Here is a 17529-nt window from a genome sequence, read left to right as displayed (position 1 = left end):
CGTGGGTCTGTTACCGACCCTGATGCCTGCTGTTAATTTATAATTTGCGTGTCTCTCTCCCCGTGGTCGCGTGAAATTCTCTCCGGCTCTTCCGGTTTTTCTCTCAACATTTATAATGAACATCAGTTTAGCGTATCTGGCTGTCCATATATTTCCACGTGATAAGCCACTTCATTTGTGCCCAGGTTGCTTCTGGCAAAAATCGATGTAGCTCAGTGTGCCTTATCTGGTAAAATTAAGTAAAACAAATTTAAATAGTTAATTAATCTGCCAGTCATCTCGGTCAATCAACCCATGGCACCTGGGTCTGTCTCGAGACCTCCTGTCAGCAGCGAGCCTTCGACACTTCACGTGGCCTCCAAGTGCACCTGGCCTGGCACGGGCGCCCTGGTGACACCACCACCACCACCAGTGCTGAGCGGCGGTCGTCGATGTTATCGAGGTCGGCTGAGGCAGATCGGGGGGTGACTCGGAGGATTCGACGCGTCGCGTCTGGCCCCTCACGAAGCGCCCCGTGGCTCTCGCCACCCGCTCTCCGCCCTCTCGTCGCGAGCCCGGAAAATCCATACGCCGTCTGTTTATATTTCAATATTCGCTTCTATTTACCTTCTAAATTTCTACAAATCTCGTCGGTTAAGCCGTCACGGTCCTTCCGGCGAATTGCAAAGATTTCAATCGGCCGAACGTGCCCATTGTCGGGGTGCTAAACCGGGTGACTTGCCAGGCAGCGAAGCGCAGCGGGTGGGCGCCTGGCAAATCTCTCTCTCTCTGTCTCTCACTCTTTTTTTTACGATCAGTGGAAACAAGAAGATGCTCGGTGTAGTCGGCACTTTGCTTCGTTCATCATTTCGTAATTTTTTTTTACTTTTCTTTATGTAAACCCCCACCTCTCGCTCACACTCTCGTTCACTCTTTCGGTCACTCTCTCGGTCACTCTCTCGGTCACTCTCTCGCTCACTCTCTCGGTCACTCTCTCGCTCACTCTCTCGGTCACTCTCTCGGTCACTCTCTCGGTCACTCTCTCGCTCACTCTCTCGGTCACTCTCTCGCTCACTCTCTCGGTCACTCTCTCGGTCACTCTCTCGGTCACTCTCTCGCTCACTCTCTCGGTCACTCTCTCGCTCACTCTCTCGCTCACTCTCTCGGTCACTCTCTCGCTCACTCTCTCGGTCACTCTCTCGGTCACTCTCTCGGTCACTCTCTCGCTCACTCTCTCGCTCACTCTCTCGGTCACTCTCTCGCTCACTCTCTCGCTCACTCTCTCGGTCACTCTCTCGCTCACTCTCTCGGTCACTCTCTCGCTCACTCTCTCGCTCACTCTCTCGCTCACTCTATCGCTCTCTCGGTCTGCACGCAGCTTTCTCGCAGTCCAACGGCCTCCAACGGGTAGCTCATATCAGCATTCAGAGCTCCCCGTCATCTGCCACCGAGCACACGGCCTCCTCCATCGCCCACTGCTCTCTCGCTCTCTCGCCTGCCTCCTCGCTTCGACGGCCCGTTGCGTTCCCTCTCGCCGCATTGCTGCGACGTTGCCGTTGGCGCCTGAACGGCCGGGCGTCTGAGAAGAAGAGCTTCGTAGCTCATCGGATTTCCCTGCGGTGCGCATTCAACGTCTGACTGGAACTCTCGACCGCAGCCCGTGCACAGCTGCTGCTGCTGCGTGATGCACAAGCAGAGCTCACAATACAATACACTCAACACGTTCGCCAACAACGCCGAATGCATTTCAAAATAAATATATAAGTACATGCAGACGATGCGCGTTGAATAATAGCGAACTTGCCCATAGCGTGGCCTGTTATATAAATATATTTTTGGTATTGTTTTTTATACAAGGTCGCGGTGCTTTTGACGCGAACATGTTGAGGTGGTTTTTCTTATATTTGTTGTTGTGCGCCGCTGTCAGCGAGGTGTGATGCAGCAGCAGCATTATCGGCGGCGGCCAGGCGTGAGGTGTCGAGACGGCCGCGCAGGTGGAGACACGGGGGGGGGGCAGAGGCGAGGGAACGACGTCCCCACAGGACGTCCACTCCGCGCAAGCGGCGAGGGCTGCGCAGAGGGCGGCAACGCCCGGGGAGCCGTCCTCCAGCAGTGGATCAGATCGAGGGATCGTGGCGTGAGCACCTCGTCACCCGCGGGCCACCCACCCGCGTGGCCACGATGTCTGCGGCCACAAAGTGTCCCCGAATCGGTGACCACGAGAGGCAGCCGCGCGCCTCGTTGCGCGGGGATCATCCCCCGCGCGTGGGATTGAACATCTGCGATGCCTTATGCCCCCCCCCACCTCCCAAAAAAAAAACCCAAAACAAAACCACAGTGTTTTTATAATCCGCCTTTCCCATTCTGCCGCGTTAAACCTACCAGTCCGAAGCATATTTGTCCGCAGGCTATGAATATAAAATCGGAATGTCTACGATGGAGGCGGCGCGAACGCTGATTTGGTTTACAGATTCCCAGCCGGCGTGATGTGCGTTTGGCCCCGTGCCGACCGCGTGGTAAACAACTCGGGGGGGGGGGGGGGTCGCGAGATGAGCCCCCTGCCCCCCCCCCCACCTCGCACCCCCCCCCCTCCCGCATGCACGGATAAATCATCACCGTTTGGCATCACCGCACAGGTGGGGAGGTGTTGGCTGTTGTGCTGACGTTATTATTGTTGTTGTTGTTTGTGTTATTACAGCCGTCGTTGTTATTCCACCTCGTTTACCCAAGAAAGCCTCACTTATCCTCGTGACTTATCTTTCACGAGCCTCCAGCCAAGTTTAATTTTTTATTTTGGCAGTAAGTGAAAGGAGGGGTGGGAGGGGCGGGGGAGTGATTTCTGTGTAGATTTTCCAAATGGAGTCATTTGCGGGGACATCTTAAAATTGTTTTGGACGGCACGCGCACAAAATGCCTCCACACTCGTTAAGAATGACTCCAGGCGGGTCTTTACCGTCGACTGTGAGGCGGACGGCGCGCACTTTATCCAACAACACACACTCCGCAGAAATACAAACGCGCGTTTAAAGTATTTGGCTGCTGTACATTTCCACGCGATAAGCCACTTCGTTGGGCGATCATTTGTGACAGCCAGGCCGCTTCTGAGAAAGAGCAACGTAGCTCAGTGGGCCTGACCTGGTTAAATAGAAATTGTAAAAAAAATAACAACAAGTGTTTACTAATAGGGGTTTTCCCCTTTTTTTCTGGCAACAAAACAGACACCTTTTGCAAGGAATCATGTTTACATTAACCACAATACTTGCAGTCAAATGCAAACAAAAAACAATACCCTGATAATTTATGCATTGTCTTTGAAACTGAATGGTCCACACCAGAGACAGCTTTCTTTAGAGCCTAAACAATTGTTTAGCTTAATAACCAGGGCGACCTGCCGGATTCGAACCGCGAACGTCCCTCTGCAAAAAAGCTAGAGGCGAGCGCGGCGCTACCGCTGCAGGCCACTGGGGGCCCCGTGTCACCAATCGGGCCCGTGTAGGTGTGTCCGTGTGTGTCCGTGTGTGTGTCCGTGTCTGTCCGTGTCTGTGTGTCCGTGAAATCAGCCAGTCATCTCAGTCAGTCGACCCGTGGCACCTGGGTCTGCCCCGTGACCTCCTGCCAGCGGGCGTTCGACACTTCACGTGGCCTCAAGGTGCACATAGCCTGGCACAAGCGTCGTGGTGACGTCACCGCCACTTAATGACGAATGGCGGTTGTTGTTGTTGTCCGTGTGTGTGTGTCCGTGTAAGTGTGTCCGTGCGGGTGGGGAGCGGTGGTGCAGTGGTTAGCGCTACGCTGCGCTACGAACCCGGCGGCCCCGAGTTTGATTCCCGCTCACGGCCAACACCAGTGACGATTATCTGAACCGGTGCTGGGCCTCTCCTAGGTCGACTCAGACTCAAATGAGTACCTGGTGCGGTGTGTAAACATCGCCAGTGGGGAGACAAATGCGGCCGGGCGTGGTGCTGGCCACCCACCCCCTCGTGTGTCGTGCCGGCCTTCATAGGTGCACACTAACAGCACTTTCTCCAACAGTTTTTTCAGGCTATACGGGGGATATTTGTGTATGTTGAACTTTTTTCGCACCGTACGTAGCCAACCGTGCTAATTGGAGGTGCGGGGGAAGGACAACCAACTGAACTCAAGCAGCAGTTTTAAAGAAATGAGTGCTCAATCTTCCTAATATCGGAAGGGAGGAGCGTTCCAGACGGCCAACAGAAGCGCATTCCGAAAGCGCCCTGCGCGATGCGGTGACCGCCGCCTCTGTTCCATGGCTGAGCGCAAAATCCGCCGCCCCTGCTGCTGTTGCTGCTGCTGCGATGACGAGCGGAGTCCGCGTGGCGATGGTCCACGCTCCTTGACGACATCGGCAGCGAGGTATTGCGGCTCAATTTGTAGCCACGCACTTTGTGTGCGCAATGAGTGCAGACCCCCACAATGTGGCCGCGTGCTGCTGGGTGGCAGCGACTGCGAGGGTGGGGGGGGGGTGCGGGGGGGTGGGGGCGGGGGGTGCGAGGGGGGGAGCAGTTCTTGGCGTGCAGAGATTAGCGAGATGCACGGAGACAAATCTTCTTCTGCTTCTTCTCCTCCTCGTGCTGCATCAATCATCTGCTGCTGCTGCCGCTGCGCGTAGCGATTATGCTGCGGCGCAACAGGGGAGAGGGGGTAGCGGTTGATGCAGCGCTCGAACGCCTCGGGCGCCTCCGCGCTGCGAACCCCGGCGACTCGAGTTCAGAACCTGGCCTCGGGATAACATCAGCGGCGAGTGATACGGGCAGCCCAATGTCGTTTACGAGCCGCACGAGAGAATGCTGTTGCCGCGGGTGGCAATGCACGCGCCCTTGCTTGCAAACGAGACGCTCCGTCTCAAGCTGCTATCGCGGTCAACTATTTGTCGTCATTGATAAATAGACGAACACGAGGTTGAGTGTTAACACGCGACAAGATCGCCGCTACGTGGTCCGCGAACTTGCTGCGTCCGTGCGTGCCCGCTCCGTCCGTACACCGATAGCACTTGTGCGGTCAAAGGGTGGAGCGGTGGCTAGCGCACTGCTGCCTGAGCTCGGTTCCTGGCCACGGCTGGCATCAGTGGCGTGTCACATCTGATCTCCTCCTGACCCCGCCGCAACCCCCAGTAACCAGTCCGTCAAAAACGTGGTCAAAACAAACCCCTGCAAGGGCGACACAGCGGGGGCGTGGAGAGCCCTTCATCCAGCAGCGGATAGGCACTGACTCATTGAACACGATATGGGAACGTCTTTATCCAGCAGTGGATAAACCACGGCAACGATGATAGCGTGGGGAGGCCTTCATCCAGCAGTAGATTGACCATGGCCTGCTGCTGCGGCTGATGACGACAGCGCTCGACCCCCCTTCGTGTGGGCCGCACAAAGCCGTGCCCTGCGAGCCGGCACCGTGACCCCTCGCCGGCACCGTGACCCCTTGCCGGCACCGTGACCCCTTGCCGCACCATGACCCCTTGCCGGCACCGTGACCTCTTGCCGGCACTGCGACCCCTTGCCAGGGCCTCTGGCGGAGCAGTTTGGGCTCAGGCCACGCACCGGGCCCGCGGAGGTCACCACCAGCTCGCTCTGATCGGGGGCCGCTCTGGCTGCCACGAAAGGGGGCCCTGTGGAGCCGGTGGTTGCTGGTGGTGGTGCTGCTGGTGGTGCTGGTGGTGGTGCTGGTGGTGCTGGTGGTGGCGCTGGTGATGGTGCTGGTGGTGGCGCTGCTACTGCATTACTTCTGGCGCAGGGATCCGGGAAATTCTCCACGGGGCCGACCCGACCTCCCCCGTCACTGTCAAGAGCGGCTCTCTCTGCTGTCGCCACGGGCGCTGGTGTTGTGCGTGGGGAATTGCCGTGACACGGTCGAATCATCTCAGCCACACTGTGTTCAACCACCGCACTGCAGGTGGCAGCGACACACTCGACCCACCCACTCACCCAGTCACCTATTCACCCACTCGCGGACTCACCCACTCACCAACTCAGTCACCAAATCAACCACTCGGTCACCCACTCAGTCACCCACTGAGTCACCCAATCAACCACTTGTTCAACCACTCACTGACCCACTCAGCCATCCACTTACTAACCCACTCACTCACCCAGTCACCCACTCGCTCACCCACTCAGTCACCGAATCAACCACTTGTTTACCCACTCACCCACTCAGTTATCCACTCACCCACCCACTCGCTCGCTCACCCACTCGCTCGCTCACCCACTCAGTCACCCACTCCGTCACCGAATCAACCACTTGTTAACCCACTCACTCACCCACTCAGTTATCCACTCACCCACCCACTCGCTCGCTCACTCACCTACTCAGTCACCCAATCAACCACTCACTCACCCACCCACTCACCCACTCGCTAGCCACACTGCAGGTCACAGCACCCGCTTTTTCAGCTCATTTCCTCGCACTGCTCCACTTTGACATTCCCTCTCCCATCATCGTCTCTCCCCAAGCCTCTTAGAGTCGTCATCTCGCTCGGTCCAGGAAACGCGTCGCACTCTCATTACCTGTCCATGCGAACTTCGACACTCTGCCTCTTGCTCGGCCGTCCCCCTGCGTACAGCTACCGAACACCTGACTACTCTCTGTAGGACACGTGATCTCTTCCCGATCCGCCAACTCCCGTGTCCAAGGCTGTATAACGACGCCAGGCGATCGAGAGAGGCGAATTATTGTGATCGTCGTTACGCGTGGGGCTCTTGCACCGGTCGGGCTGATTGAGAAAAGTTGTTTAATGATGGAATAGTTCCCTTTGTTGGTGCGCTGGTCTGGCAACAGCAGTCGTACTCGCCCGAGTCTTGTATCTGTGCGTTTTTTTTTAAAATGGCTTTTCTTGCATAAGATTTACACAAACACAAAGGCAAAGGCAGAGATCCCCCGTATAGCCTACGCAGGCTCACGGGTCAAGTGCTGTGAGCGAGGGGACTGGTGTGGCTAAAAGACCTTTGTCTCCCCATTGTTGGTGGTGGCGGTGGTGGTGGCGGCGGCGGTGGTGGCGGCAGTGGTGGCGGTGGTGGTGGTAGCGGTGGTTGAGGCGGTGGTGGTGGTGGTGGCCTCTGGCCAGGGGTATTTTTATCCGAGCTGCTGCGTGTGCCGGGAGATGAGATCTTGAACTCGGGCAGCTGGCGGGCCGCTTTGCTGCTCGCTATTAGCTGCTGTCTTTTTTTTTGCGTGTTGCAGGAATTGTAATCGCACGCTAATAAATTGTGTTTGTGTTTGTTTGTGTGCGTATGGGGAGCGGTAGTGTAGTGGTTAGAGCGCTGCGCTACGAACCTGGCGACCGGGGTTCGATTCCCGCTCACGACCAACACCGGTGACGATTATTTGCATCGGTCCTGTGCCTCCCCTAGGTCGACTTAGCTTTGAATGAGTACCTGGTGCGGGGTGTAAACATCGCTACTGGGGAGACAAAGGCGGTCGGGAGTGGTGATGGCCACCCGCCCCCTCGTGTACTGTTCCGGCCTTCATAGGTGCTCGCCAACAGCACTCGCCCCAACAGTCTGTTCAGGCTATACGGGGGATCTTTGTCTTTGTGTGTGTGTGTTCCCTTGTGGCAATGGCTGTAGTGTTGAATAACATCTCTACTTGACGGGTGACCACGCCTGTGATTTAGCACTGGAAGGTGGGGGTTGGTGGATCACCCAGAGATGGTCACTGATCATCAAGGAGGAGCCAATGAGATAGTAACTGTTGTGATGGAGTTAATACCTATTTGGCTGCTGATGTTTATGATGATTCTGATGCGAGGATCATCAAGGAGGAGCCAATGACAGTAATGGTCGAACACACATTCCACATCATCATCAACTGCCATTTTATATCTACTGCGAGAGGATGACATCTCGAAGGGTCCAGTGCTTCGAACATCCAGCTCCCATGCACGCGCACTCATCTCAATGGCAGTGACGCATTCACGTAGTTTGCTGTGACCTTGTATCATCAGTGGCGTAGCAGCGGGACTGGCATGGGCCCTGGTGGCGGGACTGCCCGGCGCCTGGGCCGTAGGGCCCTGTGCAGCTACACCGCCTGCACACTGCACATCGGTTGACTGTACGCTCACTCTATTTAGCCAGATCTTCCTAGAGTCAAGATAGATTCTATCGGAGGTGGCTGGGTGGCTCACAGGTTTCAGCGGCCCGTGATTAAACCGCGATCTCAAACTTTGCGAGTTGATGGCCTCATTAAATTTGGTCCATCACTAAATTTCCAGCTGTGAGGATGAAAACGTGTTTAACTGTCCTTCACTCCAGCTGAAATCCAGCTCTGAGGACAATGAAGACCCGTTTCACGGCCACGCTTTGCGCATCTCTCTCAGAGGGCACTTGAGAGAGTACGGTGCTCCGAGTGTGGACCAGAGGCCACTTCAATCGATCTCAGAAACAGTAGTTCTGCGATGTCTGCTTTCGCGGGCTGCTCTCCAACACGAGGCGATGCGCTGCTTCGTGACGTGACGCCAAAAGCACAATTGGAGTGAAACTGGGGGGAAGAAAATCAAAGACTACAAATAGATTTTGAATCTTAATGGGTTTGCACTAGGGCTGTAATCACATGTCTCTATTCGCACCCCCCCCCCATTAGTATTTAGCAGAGAGGCACCCAACCCCCATGAAGTGATTCGAGGCAGGACACTGCACCCCCTTAAACCGAAAAGCCCCACGCCCCCACCGCGTCCTCCGCCTCCTCTTCATCAAGGGTCACAGCGCAAAGTGTCGTCCAGGCATGAAATCATCCAGCAGTAAGTAAACATTGTAATCTTTACGCACGCCAATAATACTAATAACAATGTCAGTGTTGTTTGATTTATCCAGTGAGTTTCAAGGGGCTGCTTCACTGGGATTTTTGGGCAATTCCATGAATAAAACGAGCGTTTGGCTTCACGTGGCAGCAAACCGGAGAGAACCTGTGCAGAGAAAAACAACCCAGTGCATACGCAAGGCCTATGGCACTCAGAGGTCCATACAGAAGACGGATTCACGAATCCACGTGTTGTCCACCAACCTTTACGTTCACAGCGCTGTTGGAGTACGCGCGCACATAGCCACCACTCCCGGCTGTTACTGGTGACCCCCCCTCCCGCAACCTCGCACCCACTTCGCCTTCAGCCCCCCCCACCTCACACCTCCCCCATGGTTCCATGATGTCCATCCATCGCCCTTCCACGTGGAATCTATTGGCAGCCGCTCTGCAAAAAAAAAACTGAAATGCTCGAGGAACTAATGGATATTGACCTAGGGATGTCCAAACACACCTTGCATCGTGATTGATGTGGGCGGACTCAAGCGATGTTTCCCGTGGAGGCGGACGCACGCGGGTGCGAGGCCACGCGGGCTCGCGTTTCAAAGATCAAACGCTCCGGTTGGCGAGCGTCTATTAATGTCCGTCGTGTCAAACGCAAGGGGCTGCGCGGCCATGATCATGCGCGGGATGTCCCCTGTTCTGTCTCCCCAGTTACACAGGAGACTCCTTGGAGGCCGAGCTGACGGAGGAGAGCGGTGGGGCCAGGATCACGCCCGGGCTGTCTTCGTCTCCGGCAGGACACGTCGCGAGATGTGGGTTGATGGCTGATGGTCAAGAAGAGCGGCGGAGTGGCAGCCACACCCGTGGGAGTTCCCACGATCGAGGTTTTTGGGTTTGATGGCGTACATGTGTAAATGGGCGCACGAGGGGCCCCCCACTGCGCTGCCACCGACCCCGAGTTGCTGCACGGCCATCGGAGACCCCCCCCAATCCCCACTCCCACCCCCCCACCTCCAGATGTGGTGAGGTGTTGTGAGGTGTGGCGTGGTGAGGTGAAGTGTGGTGTGGGGTGAGGTGTGGTGAGGTTTGGTGAGGTGTGGTGTAGGGGGTGGTCAGGTGTAGTGTAGTGAGGTGTGGTGTAGGGTGAGGTGAGGTGTGGTGTGGTGTGGCGAGGTGTGGTGAGGTGTGGTGAGGTGTAGGGTGAGGTGTGGGTGAGGTGAGGTGAGGTGTGGTGAGGTGTGGGTGTGGTGAGGTGTGGTGTGGTGTGGTGAGGCGAGGTGTGGGTGTGGTGAGGGGAGGTGGGGGTGAGGTGTGGTGTGGTGAGGTGAGGTGTGGGTGTGGTGAGGTGTTGTGAGGTGTGGTGTGGTGTGGTATGGTGAGGTGTGGTATGGTGAGGTGTGGTGAGGTGTTATGAGGTGTGGTGTGGTGAGGTGTGGTGAGGTGTGGTGAGGTTTGGTGAGGTGTGGTGTAGTGTAGGGTGAGGTGAGGTTTGGTGAGGTGTGGTGAGGTGTGGTGAGGGGAGGTGGGGTGAGGTGTGGTGAGGTGTGGTGAGGTGTGAGGTAAGGTATGGTGAGGTGTGAGGTGTGGTGTGGTGTGGTGTGGGTGTGGTGAGGAGTGGTGAGGTGTTGTGAGGTGTGGTGAGGTGTGGTGAGGTGTGAGGTGAGGTATGGTGAGGTGTGAGGTGTGGTGAGGTCTTGGAGGTGTGGTGAGGTGTGAGGTGTGGTGAGGTGTGGTGAAGTGAGGTGGGGGTGAGGTGGGGGTGAGGTGTGGTGAGGTGTGGTGAGGTGTGGGGTGTGGTGAGGTGTGGTGAGGTGTGGTGCGGTGTGAGGTGGGGTGGTGAGGTGTGCTGAGGTTTGGTGTTGTGAGCGGGGAGTGGTAGCGTACCGGTTAGAACGTGGATTTTCATTTCCCGGCCGCGACGAATGTCAGTGGTGATTATCTGCGGTCGTGGGCTTAAACGAGTGCCTGATATCGAGTCAGCAATCACGTTCCTCATTACCTATTCATCATTATCATTATCATCATCATCATCATTATTCATTGTCTATCCATTGCTGGATGAAGGCCTCCCAAGCGGGCTCGATTGCTGATGCGCATAAAAACGAAACACTCATCGGGACGAACTCCATCATCCCTCGTTGACAATTTTACATTCACAGCAGCAGCATCTGAAGAAGGAGGAGAAAGACAAAGCACATCCCTCCCCACGGCTCCTCGACATTCAACCCCTGCCCCACCACTCTCCTTTAAACAAAGGCCTCCCGTGCACGATGAGGGTCGGCCCATGAGCACTGCCCGTGTTTGTGTTCAATTTGCCGGCTGATGGGGAGGTGGAGAGGGTGCGGGGCACGAGCCAGAGGCGAGGCGACGCTACGAGGCGGTCAAACAGCGCAAACCATCATCCACAGGCCATGGTTTTATGGGTGAGATCGCGTAAATATATAAATGCCAATTTCAGCAAGGTTTGTCACGTAAACAGAACTGCCAATTCCTTGCTGGTAGTGCACGCCAAATGTGTCTGGCCTGATGATGCCGGTTGTAATAATTGGCGAAACGTCGTACTCCGATTGTAAATGTTGTGGCTTTGCTCTCCAACACACTGGTGCTGCCGTACTAGTATCGAATTGTCATGTTCTTTTTACGTGACAAACCTTACTGAAATTGGCTTTGTCAGTTGGTGGCGGGTTTAACGACACACAATTATATATTTACGTGATCTAACCCCCCCCAAAACCCTGTGTTATGGCTGTGTCGGGTGGTGGAGGGTTACGACGCATTTATACTTTACGCGATCTAACCCAAAAACAATAAAAATAAAACAATAAAATAATTCTCACGACGTTTCGGCCACAACGCAAGTTTCGGCCACAACGCAAGCAGCCGGAGGACGGCTGCTTGCGTTGTGGCCGAAACGTCGTGAGAATTATTTTATTATGTTTATTTTTTATTATTTTATTATTTCCCTTCTACGTGACTTTACCGAAAGAACCAAGAAGATGAATCCCTGCAGTCACAAAAGCTTTAAATCGAAATTTAACCGAAAAACCTTTATCATGACTACCTTCTAGACAGACAGACATTCAAGACCCCAGGTCAACACGCGGGTCGCCGGTCCAGTGATGTTGTGGCATTCCGAGGGTGCGCGCGCCTGCTGTGACCTGCCTCACGTCTCGCTACGGAGCTGCTCACCAAGCTCACCGAGGAGCGCGGACTATCGCATCGACGGCTGAACCACGTGCACACTTGGGGCAGCGGGAGCACCCACCGGTGACTCAGCCGAGCTGATGAGGAGCCCGCGATACGGACATGGAAACCGGTCCACAGTCGGCTAAGCCCCGCGTTGCGCCGCTGGCCTGTTCGTCGGTCGCATTATCAAACTAAAACAATATTTGATGGTGACCTAATAAGACAAGAGGACGAAAGTGCAGTTCTTCGGGAACTGTTTTTGGTTTTTGTTGTATTTCTGCATCGTGCACAAGGGCCGAGTGCTTTGTTCTTTGGGTCTTTCGCTAAAGTCACGCAGATAGGTTGGAAGATGATGACGATCGCTTGAGTTGTGATCGAACCGTAATAAAATATAATACAATATGAAAGTATGATAATAAAATATAATAATATATAATACAATATAATAGTATAATAATAAAACATTATACAATATAATAGTATAATAATAAAATATGATACAATATAATAATATATAATACAATATAATAGTATAATAATAAAACAAACAATATAATAGTATAATAATAAAAATAATACATATAACAATAATAAATCTTCTTGGTTCTTTCGGTAAAGTCACGTAGAAGGGAAGTAATAAAATAATAAAAATAAAACATAATAAAACAATTCTCACGACGTTTCGGCCACAACGCAAGCAGCCGTCCTCAGGCGAAGAATGAACAATAATAAAATCAGCCATTGGTCGTGTGGTTGGGATTGTTTGTGTTGACGGAGACAGACAATAGCCTACTGAGTCAATTCCGTGGCCTGGATTCAAACTCGCGTCCCTTTCAACTCGCGGGTCCGCAACAATGAGCACGGCGATGGGCGACTGGGAAAACCAAACAATCACTCGCGCCCTCGTGTCGAATGCAAGCGGCGTGATGCTAACTCAGCGGGTACATCTGTGAGGAATGCAAATCAAATTCTACGCACGAAATTACGATGCACTGGGAGTGCATCATCATTTTAGCGGAATTGTTTCAACGCGTTAAGCAAAACAAAACAAATCTAGCAGCTCAAAACCGGTTCAGATGATGGGAATGTGTTTAATAAAAAAAAACACATTTACGTATTTATTTTTTACGTGGATAAACGACTCATCGTCGATGTACGTGAACACCGGGACGAGCGACCAGGAGACGTGTTGCACCTCCGCGCGCAGCAAGACAGCGGCGGCTGCGGCTTTCGTAGCCTCGGCACGAGACGGCGAATCCCACCTCGCCACTGCGGCAGTGAAAATCAGCTGCGCACTCCCCTCCCTCCCCTCCTTCCCCTCCCTCCCTCCCTCCCTCCCTCCCTCCCTCCCTCCCCTCCCCAGTTTGCCTCCCGGCCCAGGTCTGATTCCCGTTGCTCCCCGCGGCAATAATTCAAGGGACACGGCTCTACATCACGCGGCGAGACAGAGGCGTGGGCGGGCAGCGAAAGGGGCAGGGAGGGGAGGGTGATGGGGAGATGGAGGGGGGAGATGGAGGGAGGGTGATGGGGAGATGGAGGGGGAGGGGGAGGGGAGAATGGAGGGAGGGTGATGGGGAGATGGAGGGGGGAGATGAAGGGAGGGTGATGGGGAGATGGAGGGGGAGGGGAGAATGGAGGGAGGGTGATGGGGAGATGCAGGGAGCGGGAGGAAATAGGGAGATGGACGGAGGGCGGCAGGGGCGAGTTGTAGCAGTCAGGGTTTGGCGTGCGGGCTGTGCGTGCGTGCGTGTGGGTGGGTGAGGAGCCAGCAGACCGATTCCCCGTGGACCCAGACGGGTTGATTTCCGCCCTGGAGCGGCAATCTCGGGGTGAAGGCCGCGCGCCGCGTGGAAAGTGAGACAGCGGGAGGCGGTGGCGGTGGCGGTGAGAGGCGAAGCGAGAGGCCCCCAGTTCACCGTGATCGTTCTGGTGGAATCGCTCGGGCAATGTCTGCATGCCTGCGGCGTCTCCGCGTGGTGTCTCACGTGAAATGTCCCCGGCCCTCTGCACACAGTCACAGGTCACCTTGAACGTGGTCCTGCGCTTCGTTTGGCTAAAGTCCAGCACTGAGAATTTTAAATATCGCGTTCGCTGTCATGCGATCAATCAATCTCGATCTGTTCCGATTTTTACACAGCCCCTTTCGAAATTTAAATGATCTATAACGCTGCACATAAATAACACGATGTATATATATAGCAATACAGTAGTTTATAAAATCAACCTTAAAATTGCGATGAACATTCGTCTCATTTTCAGAGCGGGTGGGAAACTGCTGCTGCTGCTCCGCTGTGTGGCCCAGAAGTCACACGAAGGCGAGTCAGAGGTAGCTCTGTGGCATCGGACTCCGCGGGCCGTTGTCTGTCATGCACGAAGGGACGCGCTCGCTGCGAGATTTCCAAATGAATGATTTGTCCTCGTGGCAGAGCGATCGGGGCGCACAGATCGCCGAGTACGGCGAGGGAAACTGATGAGTTTTGTTTGTTTCACGTTGAATGTGTCCAGGCTCAAGTGAAATATCATCCGGATGTCTTGCAGAGCAGTGCAGCCCTTCGTGTTGCAGAGCGGAAACCGCAGAAGCGGATATCATAGGGCTGCCTCCGAGATCCCTGTAATGCTCGTCCATCGGCAGCAACATCGAACACTTTTGATTCTCAAAGCTGGAATTGTGGCAAATTAAGTGCGCTACTCAACAATAATGTGTTTTTTGTGTGTGCATTATTTGCTGACTGGGCCAAGGCTATAAACTCACTTCACTTGAACACGCAGTTTCATCGCAACTCGATTTGTGTTAGCCTATGGGTCTCTATGGAAGTCTACGGGTCTCCATGTAAGTCTATGGGTGTCCATGCAAATCTATGGACATTCATCTAAGTCAATGGTTCCCTATGGAAGTCTACGGGTCCCCATGTAAGTCTATGGGTGTCCATGCAAATCTATGGACATTCATCTAAGTCAATGGTTCCCTATGGAAGTCTACGGGTCCCCATGTAAGTCTATGGGTGTCCATGCAAATCTATGGACATTCATCTAAGTCAATGGTTTTCTATGGAAGTCTACGGGTCCCCATGTAAGTCTACGGGTGTCCATGTAAGCCAACGGGTTTCTGTTAAAGCCACGAGAGATAATGAACTCGCTGCACCCGAGGACCCGGTGTCATCGCAGTCTGCTGAAACCGGGATGCGAACCCAGGCTCCCGGCGGTGTCGGCTCCGCGCTGCGCCTCTGCAGTGATGCGCTGTTCGTGGGTCACGTGGGGACGCGATGAGGCCACGTGGGTGGCAGGAAGGGCAGGGCTGTCCGCTCAGAGGGCTCCCCGGCCCAGAGTCCGCTGCCACGACCGCTTAGCAACGCGGCACGGGACACGCAACAATAGCAACAACAGCAGCAACAACCCCCCCCCACCCAAAAAAAAATAAACCCCCAACGACAATAAAGAGGCATCATTCACGCTGCTCATCACTCGGGTCGCGCCGCTGACAGGGTTGGGGAGTGCTCTTTGGCGCGTGCGGGGGCTTATTTCCCTTCAAATTGTGCGGCTTAAATTGAAACCCGAGACCCGAGCCGTCGTGATTGGAGAGGCGGCGGTGGAGATCTCGGCGAGGCGCTATCAGGGCGCCCGGTCGAATTGCGCAATCTGTTTCCGGCTTTACGGAGCCGATATCTCCAGGAATTCTGCCCGGCAATCGCTGACATTTCTCACCGTAGGTTTATTTTTTTTGTGCTCGTGTTAATCTGGCCGATTAAATGTTTTTTTCTGGGAAAACCCAAATCTCATGGGATTATCGTGCCATTTCCCCCCCCCCCTCCTCTCCTCTGAATAGCACGAAGCCACGGGGCAAATTCCTATTTAATATTCACCCTCCCTCCGCCTCCGAAGGCCGGCTTTTGTGTCCGCCCCGTTCCGTGGCTTCTCAGCAGTTAAATCCCTCTCGTTTTAGTCACTCTCCAGCGGAATTGGATGTCGATATTGAAAACTATCAGCGGCGAGGAGGCGGGGTCACCTCGAGGTCAACGACACTGAGCAGGCGCCGCCTGAGACCCTGGGGTGGTTCCATTCCGAGTTTCAGCCGCCCCCGTGATTAAACCGGCGCCTCGACTGTGGCGAGTTGAAGGCATCGGCCCGATCGTGGTGTTTGATTGATGCACTTGATTGTGGTTCAAAATCCAGACCTGAGAATTAGAAGTATCAATTTGGCTGTCACGTGACGCTCCCGTATCCCGGCCGCCTTTGTCTTCCACAGTGTTGATGCAGGACAGGCTCGGTAGTGGTTCAGATTATACTCGCCCTGATGTGTGGAGCGCTAGCCACTGCGCCAACGCTACCAGGCGCGCACACGCTCACACTCGATTATTATTCTGTCGACGCTTGCGTACCGAGGAGGGTCCTGCCAATTTTTCCCCAGTCGCAGGGGAGATATTGTTGCTGTGTGGTCCCAGCTGGGCAATTTGCAGGTACTTTTTCAGCATTGGGATGTTTGGCCAAATACATTGTGAGTTTTTTTTTTTTGCAGCTCTGGAAGGAGACCGGAAAAACCGGAGGTCCCGGAGAAAAATCCACGCGACCACGGGGAGAGAAGCGTGCAAACTCCAAACATGCAGGAGTCAGGGTCGGGAACGTGCCACAAACCTCCCGCATACCAGGCGAGGAAGATGACACCTCGCCACGAGAAACACGGGCGATTAAAATAAACACGCGGACACCTCGATGTCTGCCCCTGCACGATGAACCCCGTTCACGCGCCGGGCCGCGAAATGCGCCGCACGTGGCAGCACGCGAAGTTAATCGAGATCCCATCCGTGCGGAGTTTTTGAGTGCGCGATTCCTCCCGCATTCCCGGTACGCGCGCGGTCGGTTTCCTCCCACGAGGAGGCAAAAACCCTTCATGGAAATGAAATTGGCCCCCCGCATCCACCCATCGGAGCAGTACATTCCGCTTGTCGTGGTTGCGGATGCGTTCGTGTGTGCACGACGGGGACGTCACAATGCCCGGGTTGGCTTCCCTGAATTGTTCAGCTATTCTCTGTTACATCACGTTTGAGATATTCACAATATTATATGGATACCATATATATTAATATTCTCCGACAGCCCCACGCATCAGCTCGCCCACTCGCATAATTCACTCCAAGTTGAAATACATTCTTGAATAAATAAACACGTGGCAGACGAGGGGGGCGATGAGGGGAAGGGAGGACGGGGGGGGGGAGATGCGGGGTTGAGGGGTTCAATGAATGATGGCATCGTGGAGTTTAAAGCCCTTTGACAGTTCACGAAAGGAAATTCTTGCAGAGCCCCTCTGGAGGGTGCATTGCCCGAATGGTCGGCACGTGCGCGGTGTTTGTTGGGTTGCCGACCCGCTCGGGGAGTTGAGAGACGGCGCGCGTGGGGCCACCATCGGGGCCGTTGGCCGCGGTTGGGATGAGTCTTCTGATTCTGCGGCCTCCGCTTTGAAACTTTCTGTCAAGAAACACTTTTGAGTGAGTGGGGTGAAGGGGCAGTAGGGCTGGTGGGGTGGGAGGCACCGTAACAGCGATTCGCCGCTAAGAGGAAGTGAACTCGGATGGCGGTTCACAGAGGCACATTCAGGGGGTGGAGGGGCCCATCCCA

Source organism: Lampetra fluviatilis, chromosome 41, assembly GCF_964198595.1.
Source record: "Lampetra fluviatilis chromosome 41, kcLamFluv1.1, whole genome shotgun sequence".
NCBI lineage: Eukaryota > Metazoa > Chordata > Hyperoartia > Petromyzontiformes > Petromyzontidae > Lampetra > Lampetra fluviatilis.
The sequence above is the reverse complement of the archived record's forward strand: the minus strand, read 5'-3'. Positions refer to the sequence as shown.